The following is a 26,504-nucleotide window of genomic DNA, read 5'->3' on the forward strand; positions in this document are numbered from 1 at the left end:
TCATTGAAAGGAAAGGTATTAAAATATTTTTTTCAGAAATAATAAAAAATATGTTATTTCATAGTTGCTTTTACATACAGGATTCTCAAACACAGGGGAACTTGATTAAGATTTGTTTGTGGCCCTTACTGTGAGGTTCAAATGCAAACATTACACGGTTCCTCAGACTTTATTACTTCTCTGAAAGAGTTTAAAACAGAATCTACTTTACAGTCTTATTTTCAATATAGGTTGCTTTATAATTATATTGTATCATACATTCACCGACAATCGGCAATATCTCAGCTGAATATACACGCTTATCCTGGTGATTTTACATTGCTTATGTGCAGCAGTCTCTCACTAGCCTAAAGCAAGTACCCTTTCTTATGTGTGTGGCTTCCACCCATTATCCTGGCGTGCGTCCTCCTCATCTTGTGATGTGATTCTAACTCCTCATATCTGCAGCCTCCTACCACTATTCTGACGTGAGCTCCTCTATCATGTCTGCAACCATCTCCTACAGTTCAGGCAGTCATCCTCTGATTCCAATTCCTCTTACCTGCAACCTCATCCCAATATTCTGGTATGAGTGCCCCATTTCTTATCCTGATGTGACCAGCGGAAAAATAAAATGACAACAACAATGTTATTATCATTATATTTCTCATTATTGCTCTGTAAAGGTGCAAGGCAGAGGAGTGGTAGGCACTCTCTTACGTGCGCAGGACGGTTTGGCCAGCCGTCATTTGCATGTTCTCCATCAGGCTGTAATGCATAGCCTGGGTGGAAAACATACACAGACTCCCAGCCCCTTTCTGAGCGCCGAACCAAGGTGCTCAGATCAATCACAACACTGCTGTCATGGTGACAGCAGTGTTGTGATTGGCTAGAGGAATATGGGAGCCAGGGTGCTTCCTGCTTTATCGACCAAAGAGGACGGAGGAGAGGTGACCCCTGGGAAGGTAAGTGTAATTTTCTTTCCTTTTTTTAACGCCTTCCCACATTTGCCCGGAAGTAGCGGCTACTAGATGTGATTCTTTCTTTTCATAAAAGCTGCATTCTCTCACTAAACTGATGTCTTACTGTCCTTTCTAATTTATACTAAGGCTTCCCCTACTACTTCAAAACCACTCCCCATCCTAATCTAGGTAGACTTTTGCAACTCTCTTGTTGTCATTACATTGCCTTCTGAATGCAGCTTCATTTTCTCTTGACAAAGTGGTTTGACACCCACCTCCTCCTATCTGCAGCCTTCTTCCATTATTCTGTTTTTATTCCATACCTTCATAATCACGACTTTTCCCACTTTTCTAATAATACTCCCCTATCCCAGTGGCCTCATTCCATTACTCTAACAACATATCCATTTTGAACTCCGCCTCTCCCACTACTCAGATATTGCTCTTGATTGAATCCAAAGGTTTATACAACAATTATTAGGTCAAAGCCAGCTAGACAGCGCAGCTGTCTGGTTTGTTAAAGTCATCTTACAGCTCTGCACCACTCTACTCTATGCCACTGCACTCTATGCCACTCTGCTCTTCGCCTCTGCACTCTACCCAGCACCACTCCAAACTTCACTGCGCCAATCTGTGCTATTCCACTCTATGCTGCGAAACTTCACTTTATGCCCCGGCACTGTACCCTTTCTACTCTACACTGCAGGATTCTACTCTGTACCACTGCACTCAACGCCACTGCATTCTATGCCAATGCCCTCTATGCCAATGCACTCTACTCTGTACCCTTCCGCATCAATTCACTCTTGTCAATCAACTCTACCCCACTCCAATCTACTCTGCATCACTGTAGTCTCTTCCACTTCACTCTATGCCACTCTACTCTACGCCACTTTACTCTACCATGCACCACTCTACTCTATGCCACTTCTGTCTACTTTGAAACAATATACTCTAGGCCACTACAGTCTACACCACTCTATTACACTCTGCGCCACTCCACTCTATACCACTGCAATCTATGCTGCGCTACTCCACTCTACACCACTGCACTCTGGACCACTCTACTCTACTCCACTCTCCTCTATGCCACTGCACTCTACGCCACTCTACTTTAAACCACTTTACTCTATGCCACTCTACACCAACCTAGTCAATACCACTGCTCTTTATGCCACTATACTTTATTCTGCAACACTACTCTATGCACTCTATGCCACTGCACACTGTGCCGCTCTATTTTAATTTGCACCACTGTACTTCATGCCACTGCAGTCTAAGCCACTTCACTCTACTCTTTACCACTCCTCTCTATGCCAATCTAATCTTCTGTTCACCACTGCACTCAAAGCCACTGCTGTCTACACCACTCTACTCTACACCACCCCACTCTACGCCATTCTACTCTACACCACTGCACTATGCCACTTCACTCTACTCTGAAACAATCTACTCTATGCCTCTGCACTCTGTGGCACTCTACTCCACGCTGTGCCACTCCACTCTATGCCACTCCATCCTATGCTGAAAAACTCTCCTGTATGCTATTCCACTCTACGCCACTCTCATGTGCTCTGCACCACTCTACGCCACTGCACTCTACGCCACTCTGCTTTAAACCAGCGCTCTCTACCACACTCTACTGTATGCCAATCTACTATGCACCACTACATTCTATTCTACTATACTCTATTCTGCAACACTTTACTCTACTCCACAGCACTGTTCGCCACTACACACTATGCTGCACTATTCTACTCTGCGCCACTGTACTCCACGCATTAGTGATCTCCCAACTCAATTATGGCAGTGCAACCCTCTGTGGACTACCATGGTACAGGTTGGCCCCTCTCAGTGCCTCACTGAACGCTGCGGCAAGGATCATCATGGGCTCCAAGAAATCCAACCACATTTCCCCGATTTTAAAAGCTCTAAATTGGCTACCATTCGAGGCGAGGATACAACTAAAACTGGCCTGCATGACCCGCAAAGAACTTCATTTCAACACTCATCTATACCTTGCAAACAAGCTAGTCCTTACGGTAGGTACCCGCTGCTCTAGGAGCTCCAGCACCTTGCTGTTGAAACCTAACCAATTAAAATATAAGAAAAATTTGAAAAAACTACAGTCATACCTTCTCAGGTGTTGCCCCGAGAATCTGGAACTCCCCACCTACGGAAATTAGACTGATTCCATCAACTGAGTCCATCAAAAGGGAAGTGAAAACTCTACTTATGACTACCTCTCTGGGCTAAAGTACATACGCGGCCAACCTGTTTGAACCATTGACTACTCATGGTATTCTGGAATGGCATGGCTCCGACATCTTTCACTATTTAGTCTCCACTTTCCTGTTATTACTGTTGTATATTACTGTTAGTGTATATTAATCTTGCTCTGCCCCTATTGTCACCTGTTTTGTCCGTCAACCTGCCTATGTAAAGCGCTCTGATACCCGATATGGGTCTTGCTCGCACCATACAAAACTTTAGTAAATAAAAAAAAAGTACCACTGCACTCTACGCCAATACACTATTCTGTACCACTTCACTTTACACTAACCCACTCCACGGCACTCTAATCTACTCTGTACCACTGCACTCTGCTCTGTGAAACTCAATGCCACTCTAATCTACTCTGCACTTTTGCACTTTACTCTACACCACTGCACTCTATGTCACTCTACTCTCTGCCACTGCAGTCTACCGTGCACTACTCCACTCTATGCTACTTCAGTCAAATTTGAAACAATGAACTCTACACCACTGCACTCTACTCCAGACTTTTCCACTATGCACCACTCCACTCTATGCCAATTCACTCTCTGCTTGTGGAATATATTCTGTGCCAATCCACTCTTCACCACTGAACTCTATCTCACTGTACTCTGCACCACTCTACACCACTGCACTCTACATTACTCTACTTGAAACCACTTGACTCCATGTCACTCTACTCTATGCCAATCTAATCTGAACCACCGCACTCTATGCCACTGTACTCTATTCTGCAACACTCTACTCTATGCCACAGTATTCTATGCCACTGCACTCTATTACACTATTCTACTCTGCACCACTGCACTCTACACCACAGCTCTCTATGCCACTCTTATGTACTCTGCTCTAATACTCTATGCCAATTAATCATATGCCACTCTATACCACTGTGCTCTTCGACAAGCTACTCTACAACACTGCACTCTCTTCAACCAAACTCTATGCCACTTTTATTTGCACTACTGCACTCTATGCCACTTCACTGTATGCAACTGCACTGTACTCTGTAACACTCTGCACCACTCTAATGCAATTCACTCTCTGCCTCTGGAATATATTCTGTGCCACTTCACTCTTCACCATTGAACTCTATCTCACTATACTCTGCACCACTCTACGCCACTGCACTCTACATTACTCTACTTTAAACCACTTGACTCCATGTCACTCTACTCTATGCCAATCTAATCTGCACCACTGCACTCTATGCCACTGTACTCTATTCTGCAACACTCTACTCTCTGCCACAGTATTCTATGCCACTGCACTCTATTACACTATTCGACTCTGCACCACTGCACTCTACACCACAGCTCTCTATGCCACTCATATGTACTCTGCTCTACTACTCTATGCCAATTAATCATGTGCCACTCTATACCACTGTGCTCTACAACACTCTACTCTACGCTGCACTCTCTTCAACCAAACTCTATGCCACTTTTATTTGCACTACTGCACTCTATGCCACTTCACTGTATGCAACTGCACTATACTCTGTATCACTCTGCGCCACTCTAATGCACTCTATGACAATGGAATGTACTCCACTCTACTCTATATCACTCCACTCTACGCCACTGCACTCTGCACCACTCTACTCTACAGCACTCCATTCTATGCTACTGCACTCTACTCTACTCTGCACCATTCTACTCTAAGCCACTACATTCTATGCCACCCTGATCTACTCTGCACCACTCTACTCTATGCCACTGCATTCAAAGAAACTGCATTTTGCGCAACTCTAATATGCACCACTCTATTCCACTGCACTCAATGCCACTCTACTCTACTCTGCACAATTGCACTCTATACCACTGCACTCTACGCCGCTGCACTCTATGCCAAAGCACACTAGGCCACTCTACTCTATCTGCACCACTCTAACCTATGCCACAGCAGTCAACAAAGCTGTATTGTATGCTGCTGCATTCTATGCCACTGCATTCTACGCCACTGAATTCTATGCCACTGCACTCTACCCCACTGCACTCTACATCACTCTACTTTGCACCACTGCACTCTATGCCAATGCAGTCTATACCAGTTCACTCTACTCTTTCGCACTCCACTGTCCATCACTCTACGCAACTCCACTCTATGCCACTCCACTACACGGCATACTATGCCACTTCACTCTACTCTAGGGCACTCCACTCTACTCAATGACACTTTACTCCACTCTACGCCACTCCACTCTATGCCACTCTACTCCATTCTATGCCACTCTACACTACGACACTCTACTCCACTCTGTGCCACTCTACGACACTCTACTCCAATCTACACCACTCCACTCGATCACCATCTACACCAATCTACACAGTTCCCTCTACACCACTTTCTCCATTTTATTCACTCCACTCTGCTCTACGACACACTACTCCACTCTATTCCAACCCACCACTCCACTGTGCGCTACTCTATGCCAATCTGCTCTACGACACTCCACTCTACTTCACTGTGCTCCACAACACAATAATGCGCTCTTTGCCCTTCCATGATACTCCATTCCATGCCACTCTCCTCTACACCACTAACTTTTAGCCGTGCACAACAACAGAAATGCTGATGCACAACATGGCTAAAACACATTGACAAAGCCATTAGCTTTTACATAGGCGAGTTCTATTGGTTTTCCCAATGCTTGTTACATAAGGTTCATGTCTGTCTGATTTCCGGTCCACTATCTCATTCAGCCCCCTCCTTTCCCAAATCCAGTTATACTCTCTGATTCCTAATATCAAGTGTTTACTTGCTTCTAACAAAATCTCTATGTATGTGCTGTTAAATCTTTCGAAAAGCTTCATCAGGGAGCACTGCTTTTGAGAAGTGGCTTCGAGACTACAGTGTTCATGGCAGGTTTTTGTGAGATATTATGCTTTTGTATTCTATGATTATGTTCTGATTCATTCAAGGCAAGAGCTGAATGGAAGTAAATTAAACTTGAACGTCTCACTGTTCCAATCCAATTTACCCAGTGCCGTCGGATGAATCCCCAATATCTAGAAGAGATTCCCTGCCTCCAATGAGAAACCTTGCCCAGTCTTCTGATTTGATGCATCCTTTTCATCAGCAGTCATCCTGTGACCTAATGGTGTCTGGTCCTCCAGACAGCCGCAGCAGCAGACCGATGCTATTTTTAAAGAGCAATGCCATTCTACATTCAGACAGTGCTTGGCCCACCTGTACATGCTGTCAATGACGGCTATTTGCACTTAGCAAGGAAACCATTTACACAGCATACAGCCCCCACCACCCCTGGTTAGTTCGGTAAAAGTGTAATCCATCTTTTAGATAGGAATCAGCCAAGGCATTTCCAAATAGCCCGTATTACCAAAGCCACCTACCTCAAATCCTGTCCTATGATGCCTTTCTTTATTCTTATCAGTATTGCTAGATCACACCAATGCTCTTCACCAGGCTCCAGCTGGTCTCTTAAATTAACAAAATAAACCTGCTGTCATTTCATCATATGGCTAACATGTCTTCGTTAACACTAGTTTAAAAGACCAGGTCGGCCTCAGCCTTAGAAGGACCTTGGTGTCGTTTAATGATCCCCTCCATAAACATCCTTGACACATTGACTATTTTAGAAACTCTAAATATTGGCCTGTAACATTTTTACTGTTTGCATCTATTGACACCTTGCACTCGCCAAAGATAGAACGTCTTATTTCCCCACATGTTGAAGCGATTATCCATACAAGTCTAAACTCTATGGAAGCCAGTCACGTGAGATTTCAAGAATCACGTTAGGTCTGAAATGTTTTCACTGCTTGGACCTTCGGCAGCCATGTAACCTATCTCCAATACTCATTGAGGCAGCTTCCACAGTATACATTTATCATTTAATGCTATTTAAATTAAATCACTATACTTTTGTAGATCATAATAACCACATATTCCTTCAGTATGTTGTCTTAAAAAGAAAACCTTGCTATCAAGGAAGCACCAAATTATAAACAGAAAGTGTAAAGACTGTGTAGCGAAAAAAGAGTCCAAAAAGTGCAAACTAGAGCTTCATCCAATCGTGCCACCTCAGGTAGACATAAAGACTCCAAACAAAGATATTTATTCTGTACTTCAATGCGTGGCACATATTCCAAAAGGAGAGGAGTTTCAGTTGCCGCTGTCTACTGCACTTTCCACATGCACCTTTTTTGTTCCAAAGTCCATTAATATGTGGGGTGCACAGATGAAGCTCTGCAAATCCAAAAACAAGACATGCAGGTGACACCTGCCAAACATTGCCCAATGTCCGGTTGGACACCTCTATGCTCCTGTGCCTCATTGAGAGTGTGAGGGAAGCCTTTGCTCCTGGTGTCTGAAGTGCCCCCAGATATATCATTAGGCACACCCTCTAGACAGTCTTTGCACAGACAGGAATGGAGATGGAGTGCGTTATACCAAAGGCAATCCCACCTGTGATTCTTCTAGGATTACCAGTGAAACCATGTCAGTCCTATGCATAACAAACCTTTACTTTGCCCACGTGCAGGGAGACAACTCTTTGGATGTGGAAGGGATTAGTTATGGGACTGATGGAGATGGTCACCCCTCCCTTGTGGTCTATCAGTAGGAATCAGATAGGTAACAAAGCTACCACCAAGGTGATGTGAGAGGGCGCAACATATACGTCACTATTTTTTTTTTAAATCTCAAAGAGGCTGCCTAGCACAAGTTGAAGGATGTCGACCAGGATGGCAAACAATGCTAAACATCACCGCTGGTGTGGCTGAGGTGCTGCAGCGGTTTTGGGGCCAAGCCACCAATCTATAAGTGAGGACATAAATATTTTCAACATTAATCTGATTTTCACTGCTTATTATGTGGTTTTCTACCGGAATTTTGAGGAGTATTTATCAACCTGCACAAATATTGTGATTAAAATAACGAATATTACAATATGGTGAAGGGAAGTATACGTATGTACTATACTTAACTCCACCTATATGTACCTTATTTTCATATATAACTTCAAGATACTTAAATGTGTATTTAGGGTTTCCAATATCCCAAGAGTTAAAGTTTATTAGCTCCTTCAGAGCAGAGTCCCCTCATACATAGCCAACAAGTCAAAATGGTTTGGAGCTTCAGGGGAAAAACATGAAAAAATGGTGGGCTGAGACAGCTGAAGCAAACAGTTGAGAACGTCCACCCTTCCACTGATTTTGTATTGCAAGAGCACCAGATCGCATGATCAACTGCATTGAGAGCCCAAGTCTCTAACACCATTTCTTAAGACGCCAATGGCTCTACGAAGCAGCAGAGTGCTGTACAATGAACATTTTTATTCCAGCTGAATCCTATTAAATAAAAGATTTGTTTGTGGGTGTCTGGTTAAAATTAGATCACAGGAATGAGGTTATGATCGGAAGGGAGATTAAAACATCTAAATAGGGCAGTGCTAAACAGCACACTGTATAGTCTGTTTTACATCACACATATTTGCACATTCCTCAATCTATTTATGGGTTGCATTTACTTAATTATTTTGTAAAGCTCGTTCCAACCAGCCAAAGCGTCCTGGCACTGACTAACAAGCAAAACGCGTTCAACTATGCTAGATCAAGAACTGTGCTTGCCAATATGCCACATCCTTAACTGTTTACAAGATACAGCTGCTTGGCCGAAAAGGGTTCCAAGGTAAGGCTAACTAGACCACCAAAGTTCCCTGACACATTCAAACCTTATGGAAGTGGTGTCCACCAGCAGATCTTGACCTGCTGGTCAAAGTGAGTGCATGGAGATACATAATTCAAAACAAGTAGCAAGATGCCCTTGCTCACTTAGATTGCTAGGGAGGCATAGGCAGACATTTCTGGAGTGTGAAGTTGATAGCATCACGTTATTAATACAGTACCAATTTTAGTACTAAAGTTGATTTTGTTGCTTATTTGTGATCTTCAAGTAAATAATGTACAGAGAGATAAAGTGACTGGCCTCTGAAAACAATATGTTTGCTTAGTTGCCCAAGTTGAGTTTAGAGTAAGTTAGCCTTTTGGACCACATTGGGAGAAATTGGGAAACAGAGTTCTATGCAAGGTGAACACAGATTCATAGTCCTAAATTAGATATACATTGGGTAGTAGTTTACTTCAATATTGTGTGGCCTTCCTGTATCATGACACATAACAATATTTGATCCAGACTTAGGTTTGGAGCATGCAGTACATATTGGTATTCTAATGAACTCGAGTTTTCCTAGAGCAAAAACAAATATTTGAAGAAAACTATTCAAATTCTACTGCACCACCAGGTCTTCCACAGATACTGCACCCTTCATGACAGGATCACACCTAAAGACTAGGGTGTGACCATATCTGGCAATTCAATACGTTTCTTCTCTGCAGTGAAGATCACCTCGAAGAAGGGATTCAACATTAGAATTAATTGATAAGTGGGATTAAGTACAATCAATTGTGCATTTTAAGAACATGGTGAATCACTGATGAATGCATCACGAACAGAGAGACTACAGGGTGTGACATGACAAAGGTGAGTGCCTTGCAACTTCGGGCATTTATGGGGAAAATCGTGTCCTCTTTGCAAAGATCAAAGCTGAGGAAGTTAAAAAACACACTGGGAAAGCCAATAGGCCTCACCTATTGCATTTAAATAGCTCTTACTACCCCTGACAAAGCGTCGTTTCTACCCGATGTTGCTTTCCCCACCTGCTTTAAAAACCCACCCCATCAGAGCCCCCATGTTGCTTCCTCCCACCATTCCCCATGTTGCTTCCGCCCCAACACTTGCCCCATATTGCTTCCCCAACCCACTTTAAAGCAAGCATTGGTAAAGCCAATAGGTCACACCTATGCAAAAGCTATCGATTTTGCTAATGTCTTTTAACCATATTGTAGAGCAGTGCAGCTGCTGTGCAGCATGGCTAAATGTTAGGGGGAAAAAGCACTATGATGTGACTGGCATTGGCCATGCCATAGCTCTTTGTTTTCTTGCGGGGATGGGCAGTTTGGCCAATGATAGGGTAGGATGGAATGGGTCACATAAACAATGGGAGGGAAGAAATAGGCAACGCAGACAATGGGAGGGTGGGAGGTGGGAGGGACGAAGCAGCACAAACAATGAGAATGTGGAAGGTGGAATGGAAAAAGCAACGCAGAAAAGCAAGGTTGGGAAGGAAGAAGAAATATGGGCAACGGGGTGTGGGAGGGAAAAAGCCACAAGGACAACGAGGGTGGGAGGAAAGAAGCAATATGGAAAAAAACAACATGGACAACAAGGAAGAAGAAAGAAAAATAGTACCCAAATCACAGCGCGAGCTGCAAAAGGAGACTAACCAAAATAAATCAATCAGTACTTGGTCGAAAGAAAAGGAAGTGAAACTGCACATGCTGGCCAATTATGAGGCAGCAAATAAAAGTGACAATGAAACTAAAGAATGGGACGCAATCAGCGGGCTCCAAGCCCCTTGTAAATAACAATATCTCTTGCAAGTGACAGCGCATTAGGTAAGACCTAAAAACGAGCACAAAGGGGACCCTGAAATCAACATGAAATGCCCCATCTAGTGCAAAGGGCCAAGAGTGCTCCACTGCCGCCACTTGGCAGCAAAAGTAGTATTTCTTAGTCACTGTAAGTCACCCTAAAGGAACAGGCCTGTTAGTGGCTTTAATTACCAATGAAATACCAGTATTTGTAAAGCGCACAACTACCTCCGAAGTGGTGTCCCGGCACTGGGGGCGCTCAGGAAGATTAAGCGAGCTATTGCCCAGAGTCACATGGTGCTGGGCTAACCTGCCTCTGGCACCGGGGATCGAACCGTGAACCATGTAGGCCGGAGTCAGGCACCCTGGCCACTGCGCCCCACCAATGCACAGCAGAGTTACACTGCGCGTTACCAGATGCTGCTCCAGACTAAGCACAGTATTATCAGGGCACAATTATGAATCTGCACAGTCTAAAGGAGGCATAAGATCACATACCAGTGTATTTATAATGTTTTAGAACTGTGTGATGACATACAATATATTTTTAGTTACAGTGTGTTGGGTGTTTTTTTTTAGGTCTCGCCTATGCAATGCGCATTTGCTGCATAGGGGACCTTTAGCCGTCGTTCTGCTCTTTTTCAAAGCACATACTCGTGTTTGTAGCGGCATCCACCTTGCGGGAGCGAGCAGGAGCGCGCCACAAGCACAAGTATGTGCTTTGAAAAAGAGCAGACTGCTTTTCCGAGCACGCACGCAAGCCTCTCTCCTTGCCCACACGTCCGTCCTGGCCACTCACTCGCACCGCCCTCCCCATCTCGCGTCTCCGCGTCTGCTCAACATTTTGTGATAATGGGAAAATCACTTCATCTACCTGTGTTTTCCATGTAGTACGCCAGGGAGGAGCCTGAAGATGGCGGATTGACACCGCCACTGTGAAGAACGCTCTCCGAGGGTCCGGTCGTCGGTAGCAGCTTGTCACCTTCTTTAAACGGCTTGGTGTACTTCACTAGTGACCTGAGCCGCGGTACATCAGTGGCAGCTTTGGGGGTGCCCAAAATAAGAAGCTTGGACACCGAGAGAAGAGAGAAAAGCACGCCAGCCTGTCCGCCCGCCCGCTGGCTCACCTGCCCGCCCGCCTGTCCGCCCGCATCTCCACCCATTTCTCCAGCTGCTAAACACCAAACGATATACACGAAGTGGAATGACAACGAGAGGAGGAAATCTCTTACTGCTTGCTGCATAGGTGGGTAGGCTCTCGGCTGCAGCAAATCACGCTTTTCTCGAGGGTGTGCTGGATCTGTGAACCCGAGGTGAGCGGTCTATCAGCGAGGCAGCGAAAAGTATAAATATATTTATGTTCCGTTGGCTAAGGAAAGCTTACATGTTTGGTACAATGTTTTTTTTTCTTTTTGGGGTAGAAGGCATATTAGAATACATATTAAAATTGATTAAATGTATCAGGTAAAGTTTCTAGCATGGAATGTGGCTGGATTAAACAGTCGGACTAAGAGGAGTCTGGTATAAGACCTTAGGATGTACAACCCTCAAATAGTGGTTATCACTGAGACTCATATTGCGTATAAGGATAGACGTTTATTGAATCAATTAGGCTATGATCTTTTGGTAAGCACGGAGTTTAATGCTTCAATTCGAGGTGTGGCTATACTGAAGCACAAACAGTTTAAAGTGGAAGTTAACAGAAAAATGACTGATAAAGCGGGTAGGTGGGCCATGGTACAAGTGACACTGGAAGGCCTCCAATATACAATATGTGGGATTTATGCCTCAAACCAAGATGAACTAAGAATAATCGATCAGGTTAATATGGAGCTACTTACATGGGAGGGGGAGCGGATAGTGTTAGGTGATTTTAATTTTATTATGAATTATAATTTGGATACAACTAGAAAGGGTTCGTTCCAGAGGATGCGTAAGACGAGGGCAGCAATTCTAGACTTGGCCACTATACATGCAATTAAAGATGCTTGGAGGTATTTATATCCTCACATAGCAGGTTATACTTATTACTCATCTGCTCACAAACTCTGCTCACGCATCGATATGGTTTTAGCTTCTGACTCTATTCTGTCAGCCAGTACAATGTCAATATGCCCTAGGGTAACATCGGACCACAACCCGCTTTTATTTTCAATAGAAGTTGTTACAGAAATGCGCCCACCTAGGCCCTTCTCCTTTCCTAGGTATTTATTCTCCGATCCTAAGTTTGTGAGCTTGCTAAAAGAGCATATAAAGGATTTTATTGATATCAATAGGTTTTCTACATCTCCTTTGATGGTATGGGATGCGTGTAAGGCTAGCATCCGTGGCCTTACCCAACAGTTTGTCTGGCAACAAAATAAAGCTGGTAGAATTCAAAACAAAGAGTTACTAGATGATATATCTAATATTGAAGATAGGCTATCTAAGATGTTAGCTACTACTACAGGGGCAAGAGAGGTCGAAGCTTTAAATTTAAAATTAATGGAATCAAGATTAGCATTGAAAAATCTCTTTAGGGAGAAAAGCATTTCCAAATTAGCTAAATACAGGCTGAATCAATATGAAGGTGGGGAGAGGATAGGAAAAATGTTGGCATATAAAGTGGCAGAAGACCGAGCCCAAATGCTGATTAAGGAAATAAAAGGTGACGACGGACAACTACATCAAGACTCTAAATCAATCTTACTTCAGTTTGCCCCCTACTATCAAAAGCTATACACACCTGAAACGACCCCAATAGGAGATAACATAAAAGCCTATCTGATAGAAAATGTTGTACAGAACATAGAGGATGAGCAAGCTGATCGCTTAGAGGCAGATATAACAGCAGGAGAAATTCAGGCAGCTATTAATTCCCTAGCACTGGGAAAAGCTGTAGGCGAAGACGCAATTCCCCTAGAGCTTTACAAAAAATGCATGGAAGAATTAATTTCGCTCCTATTAATGGTCATTAAGGCTATTGGCAGAGGAGAACAAGCTCCAAAATCTTGGAATCACACTCAAATCATATTTTTTCTTAAAAAGGGTAAACCTCCACAAGAGAGAGGGTCTTATAGACCAATATCATTAATTAATGCCGACGCAAAGATATTTTCTCTCTTGTCTCCCTTCTTCGCACTGTCTCTCTAGATGTGTCCCGATGCCATCTCGTGCCCCCTGCGCTTGGCCACCTCCCTCTGTAACGAAGAGTCCTACCTCTGTGTTCATGACTATCTGTTTCCCATCAGTTGCTTCAGAAATACAGGAGAGAGTTGAGGACGAACTTTGCGGCCGCCGGCTCTGGTCAGTATCAGCCTATATTCACCCCTCCCACCCCGTGTGTACTTCCTCTGCAAGAACTACATTGGCGCTCCGAGTCCGCAGCAGAATTGGTGTGCCTCTCACACCGTTATGAAGCGGCAGCACCAGGGTTCCACCCTCATACTGCTTCAAGGCTCCTCTAACTGCACCCCTGCAACCTCTTCACTCCCGCGCCCTCTCAGAGCTCCACGGACCCACCCAGGATCAGTGCTGTTTTGAAACCGCTTTTTCAGCCTCAGTCATCTCGTTGTTGACTCCTTCAAGCCTCGGCTATCCCCTGAGTCCCTCTGCTGGCCTCGACTGCAGCCTCGGTACACTTTTCATCCCTTTGTAGCCTCAGGGCTCCCATGAGGCCACCACCCGCCACCCCCAAGCCTCACGTAGCCCCAGGGCTGCTCTGAGACCCCTGCAGGATCAGAGGCATCAATTGCGTTATGCTGCCTTTTGTTGCCATTTCGGAAATGCTTTATTCTGTATCACGTCCCACTTGTGAACTCTTGGAATCCCTTCACATTGCTCCCTGCTGTTCTATGCAATTATATTTCTTGTTGGACTGCTACTTCTGAATTACTTTTAGAGTGCATTGTGGTGCTGCCCTTGATTGCCATACTCTGTACATGCTGCTCTCTATTAATTGTACTAATTATTCAGGAGGGTGATAGCTCTGAATCGATTTATGGTAAACCCTACTTGCTACCCATTAATTGTTCTCATTTACTTAGTGCTACAACGAGAGATTGGTTAACATGGGAGCTGGTTGCTCTTCATCTTCCAGCCACCTATGATTTCTTTAGTTTTTATCCACCGGCTGGCTTCTTGCTTTTTCCAACTTTTAAGGATTGTTACAACTAATGGTGCAATTTTTTTACGCAGTGTGTTATTCATACTCGAGAACAGTGCTAACTGTGCCCACTCAGACTATGTACAATAATAACATTACTCCTCCCCCTTAAAATCCACTCTGTAGCAGTACATCTTTGTCCCTCAGGAATTGCCCTTACACATTCATCCAGCTTCCATCACTACTATTGCAAACTCCTCTGTTGCAGCTCCCTCATAGATATCCTTGCTCTACTTGCCTGCCGCTGACTTGTGTCTATATCTTAAGTCATTTATTCAACACTGGTTTCCAAACACTCCACATGTTACGCTTCCCTGGTTTCTGTTGTTGCATAAACCCCTAGCAACAGAAACAGATGCATAGCTCTGAGTGCATTCCAAACAAGCATTGGCATAGCCAATAGGTGTTACCTTTGGGACCTCATAAGTGTTTAGCCATGCAACAGTTGATGTTTTTGCACGAAGGATATTGTGCTGGATACCTAAACACTTATAAGGTCCCAAAGGCGAGACCTATTGGCTATGCCAATGCTTGTTTGTGATACGTAGTGCCTTGTAACCCCTTTGTGGTTTCTTGTGACCCCATATTTTGCCTATGAGATATGTGGTCCCTGTATCCCTGCCAAGTCTGGAGGCCAGAGAGGCCATGAATAACAACTAGGCTTGTCTCCTGCCTCAAGTTATGTAAAAAACCAGGGGAAAATTGTTGATGACTTCAGACTGGGACATGTGGCCAAGGAGTGCCATAACCTCTGTGCATAGATTCCCCGCCCCATATGTTATTTGTATCCTATATGGTGTCAGGGGGCTGTGTAGCGGAGAAGGCATTAATCCCAGCTGAATGCTAAGAACCACCCACTCTTCTTTTGTCAACCAATCAAACAATACCAAAAGGCAAAGGTGAAAGAAGAGAACCCTTGTGACCCTCTCTGAGGAATTAATGGTGATTTAAAGTCAGTGAATTGTACAGGTGGCTTAGGCTAATACAGGCTCACCTCGAACAGAATCATGGAATGGCAATAACCAGCCCTCACTGCTGTGTTAAATCAGATATCTTCAGAGTGGTTCCAACCTACTGGGCAAAAGATCCTCATGGCTTCTGGGTGGCTTATTTACATGAGATAACCTCCTCAAAATCTTCTGTCCATTGCGTCTTGCTTCATGTCCTAATGGTCAAGAGGCAACGCTATGTACACCAATCACTATTCCACCTTTTTGTCTTCTTCAAGGGTAAGTCACACCATTTCCAGAAACCAGTTCCTTGGCAGACCTCTTTCTTTACTGGTTCTGGTGAGTGTTTTATGTTCAAGAAATGTTCAAAACAAAGATAGATTGCAGCCAGAAACCAGAAAGGTGAGAAATAGAAATAGGTCACCTGAGGTGCAAGTCACAGGCCTGCTCCATGAACGGGGACACCTGAATTGTCTTCTGCCGTGAAGGCCAACCACCATGTTGTGCCAGATGCAACATGTTCTTGCGAATGACGCCAGTTATACCGGTCATCAGCTACCCTCATGTGAGTCCAAATATGTAAAGTACAAAAGATGAGAGAGTTTGATAATCAGAGTACACAAGCAGGGATTGCCTCAAGTATTCCAGTGACTGGATACTATTTCCAGGCATCCCCCAATCCTCCCACACACACAAAACACCTAAAGGGTGGGAATGATGTCTGCAAAGTAAGATGCTTCCTTCTTGCTACCTCCTTTCAACACAAATTAAATCACATTCTGTTGGAAATAAGATCTCTTTTCTCTGCCCTGCGTTGCAGCTTTCATTTCTAATCCAGTGAAGAACATTTCCCCCGAATTCTCCGCCCCCCTCCCCCTGCCACTTCCACAAACAAACAAATGACACAAAAATATATTACAATTGATTCCCTCCTGCTGACTTGTCGTTTGTTGGCGGAGCCAGAGCGGAGCCCGAGTAATAGAATGATTTGGCCCAGGAGTCAAGTCCCCCTTGATGAACACTCAGACGCGCATGTCGATAACAATTACATTGTCTGAGGGCTGCAGTCACTTAGGACTACAGAAGGCTGTCTGCATGCGCTCTCGTTCGGGCCCTCAGTGTGGCCAGCTCCAAATCAGGTTTGGCACAGGGAATGAAAAGACATCAACAGTAATATTATTAAGTGGCTGATGGCAGCAGGAGGACCAGTGACAGAGGATGCACGTCTGGGTGGGAGTGAGAGGGAGACGGACACTGGGAGAGCCAGGGATAGGCGAGTGGCGAGGGGAGAAGCACAAAGGATGCAAGAAAGGAAAAGAGAGAAGTGCAAAGAGTGAGCAGGCACTGGAGGAAGGAAAACGGTGCTTAGAAGAGGAGGGGTGCAGTACAAAGACTAAAGGATGACACAGAAAGCTCGCTGTGTTTTTCTGTATTGGAGAGCAAAGAGCCCCCCACAACCCCCACCCCCAATAGACAGCTCTGTACGAAACATGCCACGCTGAACGCAAAATGGCTCAACAGCGCAAAAGTTAAAAGGAAAGTCAGATCTTACCACAAATAACAAGGTTCTGTTGCCACCTCTTACAGTTCCACATGTATGGAAAAGACTTAAAAAACGATATTCTCCCCCTACTCCATTCTGACCCATAATACTTTTGACGTCATGCTACTTATGACATTATATTTGTGTCTTACAATATTTTGAAACAATATTTTAGTGGAATACCGCAGAATTATCCACGAAGGGTTAGTGAATACGCATGGACGCTGCGATAAGTTTGTTGGTATACCGTTTGCCTTCCTGTGTATTTTCTGTGTATTAACTCCCCTACATTGCTTACTTGTGAATATGCCCTACTCTTTTTCATTGCACTAGACTGGACATTAAGTTTTGAGTGTTTACGGACTCATGCTCTATCTGACTTTCTAGTCCCTAGGACACCAGTGGTAAACAAGTGTACTCTCGCAGTTGTTCGCTAGAATATTGCACACAGAAATAAGGTCTCACATTAACATTGTGTCCTATATATTGTTTAAAACATATTATTTCATTGGGTCTAGTTTTTCTATTATTAACTCCAACTGGGCAATATTTTTGTACACACTATTTAGGCCATGCCAGTTATGTCAAATAATATTCTGACTATGATATTCTGGCACTCCATATAGGATTTTGCCCCGTACCCACATCGTTCCCGGGTACCCGTGAAAAGACTCTACAGTAACCAAGCACTGTTTCCTTCTCCAAATTCTCAGCTCTCCGGGTGGTCTCTGGCATCACTGGACCAATATTGAGTCATACATCTGCTGCCTTTTAAAGGTATTTTGTGTGTACACATTCAGGGCCAAGACATTTCCTTCTGTGTATAAAGGACATGTAACTCTACATCCCATTTTTAAGGCTGCACAGACGCTCACTCCACAAGCATTTTGCTTTGCCGGTCTTTAATTTGGTTATCATGCTAGCTCCAACCAAGGTGTTCAGATACATTAATTAATTTACTGCTCCAGATGGAGGGAAATTGTATTGTATTGTAATTGCATTTTTATAGCGCTTACTACCCTAGACGAGGCGTCAAAACACTTTTTCGATGAGTGGCACGCTACTCCAGAACCCATAAGGATTAGTGGTGAATTAGTGTAGTGAAAATATGAAAGTAATTTGAGTGGTGGATATGGTAGTCAGTTATTTGGATTGAGAGGGATAGCGGAGGGATAGAGAAGGGAAAAAGGTTTGCATTAATTTAGCGCTTGCTACCCCTGAAGGGGGATGTGCTTTTTTCAGTGAGTAGAGCGGTACTCTGGAACCCACACAGTGTTAGTGGTGAATTAGTATAGTGAAATATGAAAGTAATTTGAGTGGTGGATATGTTAGTCAGTTATTTGGATTGAGAAGGATGGCAAAAGGGCAGGGGAGGTAAAAAGGCTTGCATTTGTAAAGCGCTTGCTACCCCTGATGAGGTATTGAAGTGGTTTTTCATTGAGTAGCATGCTACTCTGGAACCTTATACGGATTAGTGGTGAATTAGTATAGTGAAATATGAAATCAATATTTGAGTGGCGTACATGTTAGTCTGTTATATGGATTGAAAAGTATAGTGGAGTGATAGAAGGATAGGAGTTTTTTGTTTTTGTTTTGTTTTGGAGCTCATAGCAGTAGGAGGAGGTTTGGGATGAGTAAAAGGGCGATGGAGGGGGAAGAGTCAGAGGGAGGGTTTAGAAAGGCTTGTTTTGGGGGATCGGAATAGTAAAAAGAGGTATGAGATGATGCAAGGAGGGGTGGAGTAGGAAATTGTCTCGAAAGGGTTATTTTGGGGATCATAGTAGTGGTATGGGGTTTGGGATGAATGAGAGAGTGGAGGTAATGGATATATGGATAGAGGTGTAGGGTGAGAAATAGTCTAGTACGTTGGAAAGAATAGAAGAAAGAGGTTTGAGATGAGTCAGAGTTGAGCTACAGGATATATTAAGAGTGGTGTAGGGTGAAAAATAGGGTTGCGCCTTGGATATGCTGAATTAGAAGAAAAGTAATAGATAAGTAAAAGTAATAAATATATAGCTCCAAAAATAATAAAGATATAGGGCCAGATGTAGGAGCCCTAATACCGGTCGGTAACAGCCGAATTTGGCCGTTACCGACCGGTATTAGGTTTTCCAGATGTAGGGGGCCTATATTTTACCGATTCTGTAAATTTACCGAATCGGTAAATTTACAGAATCGGTAAAATACCGAATCGGTATATTTACCGATTCGGTAAATCTACATGTAGGTGGGACTCTTAAAGTCCCAAAGGCCCCTTAGAATCGGTATTTTACCACCCAATCCTATTGGGTAGTAAAATACCAAATTCAGGTGTGCATGCACATCTGTGCATGCACACCTGTGCAATGTGGCACACAGACATGCCCTTAGGGCATGTCTGTGTGCCACATGGCACACAAGTCCGGAATTGGGGTGCTAGAGGGTGTCAAAGTGACACCCCCTGCACCCTTGCAGGATTCGGTATTTACAGATTCGGTAAATACCAAATCTGTATTTCCCATTGATTCCTATGGGCTTCAAGGCCCATAGGAATCAATGGGAAATACAGATTCGGTATTTACTGAATAGGTAAATACCGACTCTTACAGATTCGGTAATTTTTTACCTACATCTGCCTCCTTCCAATTTACCGACTCTTAAATACCGAATCGGTATGAGTCGGTATTTAAGAGTCGGTAAATCGGATTTACCTACATCTAGCCCATAGATCCATAAGTACATGGAAGGTATATGTATACGATTCAAGAAAGGTAGTATAAATAGATTAAAGATGCATTAAATAAACTTTAGCTTTCAAGTGTTGTTGTACTTTAAAATATGGACATACCTGTAGCAGTCCGTTCAAGTTATTAAACATACGAACTCATACATCCAGGCAGTGGTCCATATTCCTCTATGTAACCCTCCTTCAAGGGGTGCTTTTGTTTGTTTGGCTGGAGCATATGGACTGGTGGTCTGAAATCAGTCAGCATGTTGGCGCACAGGACGAGCTACAAAGGCATCAGGTCTTCAAATTCGTGTGAGGCAGACATTTACTGTGCAGAGTCTCCCCAGAACGTTCCCTTAAAGGTAGGAATACCGCATTAGTGTTGAATGATACTCTGTATTGTAAAGTATCTTATCTGTTCATCCCACTGATTCACAAAACTGGCAAGCCTGCCAGTCTAAACTTCACCAACACCATCCACCCCGCACTTTTGATTTCATCATGGCTGGTCCTGGAGAGCAAGTTTAAGAGTTTAGAAATCTAAGCTGCCAGAAGTCAAAGGGAGGGCTGGGTTCAGGCTTTTCCAGACTCTACTTCTGATGCACAAGCCAGCTTCTGTCACCTTAGTCTCCATAATAATTCCTGTAGACAGAGTATACAGGCTTGAGTGTGGGTTACATGAGTGGCGAGGCTGAGAAAATAAATGAAGGAATTAGAACAATGGCTGTCATTTGCCCAGTCTAATATCCTAGTCCCTTTAAACCCACAAATCTGGACAGTCCCAGACATGAACTATCAATGTAAGGTAGAAATGATGCAGCATATTAATGGTTTAGCCGCAAATCTTCATCATGGCTGGACCAAAGTCATGTTCGCCCTGTTCTGGCATCTAACAAATACTGTGGAATAGTACAAATGATCAGATGAGACATGACTTTTAGATGATAACGCAGGCTATTTTGGCTGAAATTTCTATGTTTTTGAGGCTACTAAAGACCCTACCTTCTCCACTGCCCACATGTGATGTATGGTAATCCAAGCCCATTTCTGACTTCTGTCTAAATGTATTTGTTAATCCAAAGTGGTAAGTAAATGCTGTAAAAAAAAGGTTGTACATGAGGCATTTTATTTAAAATATACCTGGTCACAAGTATATCATGAGTTGCAGCTTTGTGTGTGTCCTGGAAAAGTTGAGCTAATGAATTTTTGTTTTGTTTGGAAGGACATTCCATTTGGGCGTTGGCTCTTTTTTTGTGTTTTCTCTATGTAGATTATTCCCAGCTGGTTCTGTGCCCATACCATAACGTTCCAACTCACCCTCATTTTCAGGCTATTAGAGCTCCTCACATGGGCTAGGCTCTGCACTGTCACTGCTGTTTGCTAAATAAATGCCCACTATCCCTCTTATCAAATGTAGCCCTTCATCCTGGGGCATAATGGCAAAGGACACATAAAGCTGACTTTCCAGCTTGGCCAAGAAGGGCCGTGAACTATAGCCCCGCCCTTTCTTCCATACTGCTGTCCTTAGCTATTTGCCCTCTCCTCTCCCTTTTTTCTGTTAAACTATCCCTTTCTACCTCTGAGTATCCTCAGCTGAACCTCTAAGGAGATAAGCTGCTATCAAGAGAATACAGTGTTGATGATACAAGGATCATATTGTGGTATCCATCTAAAATATTGTTTGTGGCTTGACAGTGCCTCCATGAGTTTGAGCTTCTATCCCGCCTGTGTGGAGTAATATAGTGATTCACTGTGGACCTGGAATAAGGCTTATATTGTGCCTGGTTGGAGTATCATAAAAACACTTCTGGGGAACTCGTTCCCTTTCCTGAGATGGAAACCTTGGAGCATGGTCCCATACAGAATTATGATTATCCAAATACTCCTTGATTTAAGAGTAGAGAAACTGTAGAGACTCCAAACTCTTTAAAAAAACTTATTTTGTCCCTGAAAATGAGCATTTGGGCCCTTTGGGGAAAATTTGCATAGTTATATTTTTTAAGCAAGTAAAACTAAAAAACACTAGGCACAGGAGAAATTTTAATATTGGCGAAATTTGCATAATTCACAAAGTCTGCGTTACCCAAAATTCCCAACAGGACTTGAAATTAGGTGTTGTACAATTTTGCATAGTCTTTGCATGTGAGAAACTTGTTCACTTACAAAATATCTCACCAGGAGGCATTTTATTCTTGAGCCAGTCTCCCTGTCGCGGCCCGTGCAGGTAAGAGCGGTGAGGGCAGGGGTGGGATTCGACAGAAGACTGCGGGAAAAATTAAATCCCCCCCCCACCCGGCCCCACTGCCCTACCGTTCTTACCTGCACGGGCAGTGGTTGCAGTCTCCTGCTTGAATCTTGCAAGACTTTTACCCAAAATGTGCTATCAAGTCAAAAGCGTCAGGCAAGATACCATTGGATCGATAATGGTGTGACTTGGGTTGATAATCTGATTTAGGAAACCTTACGGAGATACGATTACACTATACAATTGGAACAGATCAATAGTTTAAATATCTGCATTTAAAGGAGTGGTTATGCTGTTGTTTTTTTATGGAAACTAATCCTGTAGTTCAATGTCTTTATTGCATTTTACAGCATTACTGATTCTTAATGAGTTTAATGAGATAATAATCAATCAGATTTGGACACATTAGCTTTATGATGGTCTAAATAACTAAGAATAAATGTAAACAGTAAAATAATCAGTTTTGCACGTTCTGATTCTAAGCACTTTTTAAAAATCAGCAAATCATTGCAATTAGACTTTTTGCACACTTATCCTGATCAGCTGCACCCCTCGTTTTCTTTAAGACCTTTGTCATCCTGTAGCAGATGTGGAGGACTGAAGGCAGATTGTTCGCTTATGTTTTTCAATTGCTAGGTTTTTAATTTTGCAAAGACATATTTTTCGCAATCAAATCTGTTGGTTCATTTAGGCATAGGATTTGTTCACCTCCTATCTTTTTTGTTTAGGATCCCAAAGTATATCAATGCTTTCCAGTCATAACGCCAGTTACATATTTGCCATTGCGGTTTCTCTTTAATTCTTGCTGTGGCTATGCAAGATTGTGGCAGGATTTTATTTCATGCTTTTATTCCGAACTGGCTTTTGTGATTGGGATCCATAGCTTTGAATCTTTTAGCTAAAATTGACACCTGTTTATTACTTTTTTTTAATTATAGGGCTCTTATAGAGAATATATCCATTTGTGATTCAGGAATTGGCTTTGCTGCATTTGTCACGAAGAATTATATGTTATTTTTTGTTAACTAATTGAGGGGCATATTATCAAGCCTGTGCGCTAAAATTATCGCCGCTTTATCGGCCGAAAACGGCCGATAAAGCGGCGATAATGGGCTTGATAATATGCTCTGTGGAATTCCAATCGAAGCCCATGTTAAATGTCTTCACATCTAACATGTGCTTCGATTGGAATTCCATAGAGCATATTATCAAGCCCATTATCGCCGCTTTATCGGCCGTTTTCGGCCGATAAAGCGGCGATAATTTTAGCGCACAGGCTTGATAATATGCCCCAATATGTTTATAATGTATTCTCTATTTTGCTTTTTTTCAATTTGTTATATTTGCATTTCTCCTAATATTAAAAGAATAAAAAAGAGAGTGCACATTTGTCCAGTATGGATATTAAACAACTAAAAGTTTAATTAAAGTGGACAAAAAACAAAAGCCTGAAACAGTTACGATAACGATTAACTGCCCATTTTACAAAAAATCCCAAATGATTTAAAAAAAGAGAATGCCTCAATAAAGGCATGTGTCTTATAATGCCGAAGAGTCTCTGAGCCTGCCCCCAGTGAGTCATGGTTATCAGATAGCCTGAGAGACAACCCTTAAGTGCAATTTATAAGGCCACGCAAGGCCACCTTGCATGGTCCTGAGTGACTTGACAAGTCCAGAGTAAAGCAGCGCAGCACAAATCACTGTGTTGGTTGCTCTGCAACAGGGTGGTATTCCATGGTTGGTGCATGGGTGTTCCATGCAACACTCATGGATTTTCATGCATTCCCAGATTTTCCATAAGTGGTAGATGTGGGCATGTGCCATAAATTGGTACTTCTCCCCAAGTGAGGCATAAGAAGGAGAAATATGTTTCTTTCTCCTCGGTTTTATCTCTTTTTATGTGTACTCTATTTTTCAGCACACATAGGTGGCTTTCTGCGCTGCTTCACATAATGATGAATTTGGCCCTAAGTAATGTTTCTTTGAATGAACAAAGGTTGTGAATGATGAAGCTCTCATTCTTTCTCAGAGCACTGAAAGCACAAGTTTTTAGAAAGTCGGCAGGTCTATGCTCAAGTATACAAGACATTTTACTTGCACTTCAGGTTCTGCAGAGATAAAAAGCACACCCGCGGCCTTTGTTTCCACTACATTGCAATGTCTAAGATATTTTGTGTACTTCTTAGGTGGACACCAGGACTTCCTTATGGTGTCATGATTTTAAGTGGGAACCACACAGACTAACCATACTTTGGGCTGTTTATCACGCCTATTTTCACTGTGTCGGGGTTTTCCTTATTATTTGAGCATGATTGACCTGTAAAAATGTATCAGGGTAGAGTTGCAGAGGTGCAAATGGTATATGGCAAAACTCCGAATCACAGCTTTGTGCAGGATCATAATTTGGCCTACTGCTGAGAATTAGGGCCATTGAGTAGATGTCTAGCAAGTGCCATTTCAATAACCTGCTCAGCCATGGCTGCTTTGTTTTCCCAGATCTACACCCAAATGAAAGCTTTGGATAGAGGTGTGCAAAGGTGCAGAGTTTGTTCCCTACAATCTGTATGAAGTCCTATGGCAATTTTGCAACTATTCAAAAGGTTGCAAAGTGTTTCACTTTCCACAATTGAATGAAAATCATGATTCTTCCATCAATTTATGTTGCTTTCTATTTTCATTTTAAACTAACAAAATAGATCTACATGAGCCCATGGGACATATTTACTAGAAATATTTGGCATAACGTAGCAAGACAACTTGCTGCAATGAGTCAAATGGAGAGGGGAGGAATACACCATCCCCTAGATGCATCAACGTTGTCATTTGCGATTCCTTATTTGCGAAAAATAAGGAATCGCAAATAAGGAATCGCAAATGGCAATGCATCATTAATTTCGCTATTTTATTGAGATTCGGTAAAAATCGCAATTTTTACCGGATCGCAATAAAATTGCGAGTTTCAAATTGCGAATTCGCAATTCCCATTCATTCCTATGGGCTGAAATGCCCATAGGAATGAATGGGAATTGCGAATTCGCAATTTGAAATCGGAATGCAACAAAGCCTTTCAAGGGTGGAGAGGGGGGTCCAAAGGACCGCCCCCTGCATCCATGAAATGCACTTTTACATGTAAGTTACAGACACACATGTCCTAAGGACATGTGTGTCTGTAACTTAACAGTTTAAAAAATGCATTTTTGTGCGTTTTTAAACAGTTTTTCAAATTACCACGAAGTTCAACTTCGTGGTAATTTGCATTTGCTATTTTGAGAATCGCAAATGTTTTCAGAATGATGCATTGCATTTGAGGAATCGCAAATTTGCGATTCCTTAAAAGCAATCGCATTTTTGGAACTCGCAAAAAAAAGCGAATTTCCAAAAATGCTTGATGCATCCCAAAAACCATTTTAGGAAGTGCAAAAGGGCGATTTTGAGAATCGCACCATTTGCACTTCCTAAAAAGGTTGATGCATCTAGGCAAAAATCTCTTAAGATATAGCACGTTCCTACTCTTCCTATGGGGGGTGAACTTGCAGCTGCAAAGCACCAATGAAGGTACCCTTGCACCACGGAACAAGAATGCCTGCATTAAAGGCAGGATTGAGTTTGAGCAGGAAGGGAACTTTTCCTGCACAAAAATAAAACACTGAAGCTTTTACCTTTCTCTATGTGTGTTGCAGAATGCAGCACACATAAAAAGATGGAAAAACTGGGAGACATAAACATATTTCTCCAAGTTACACCTCCCCTGGGAAGGCATTACTATTGTATGCATTCCCAAGTTTACTATAGTTAATAAATCTGGGAATAAGCCAAAAAACAATGTGTGGATGCATTGGAGTACCCATGCTGGACCCATGGAATGCCTTCCCAGGGCAGAGTAACGCAAGGCAGCAACTTGCGCAGCCTTGAGTTACTCTAGATTTATTTGTGTGATACAAGATCAATGCAAGCCCTTGATAAATCTTGCCCCTAGTTTGCTGATAACTGTAGGCTTAATTGTTCAGCAAAATGTCATTGTGCACAGAAAAGCTTAGCAAAAGATCAACTGGAATAGAAAAAAATCAGCATTTGCCCTTGTGCATAGAAAAACTTGGCAAAGGAAAACTTGTAGCAAAGAAGCCTGCATGGAAAAACTTGACAAAGGTAAAGTGAGAAACTTCTTAAACTGCTCAATGCATGAAAATCAGGAACTTGGAATAAAAGAGTTTGTGGGTCTCTTGTGTTGGATAATGTGCTT

This window comes from Lissotriton vulgaris, chromosome 11 (assembly GCF_964263255.1).
Source record: "Lissotriton vulgaris chromosome 11, aLisVul1.2, whole genome shotgun sequence".
NCBI lineage: Eukaryota > Metazoa > Chordata > Amphibia > Caudata > Salamandridae > Lissotriton > Lissotriton vulgaris.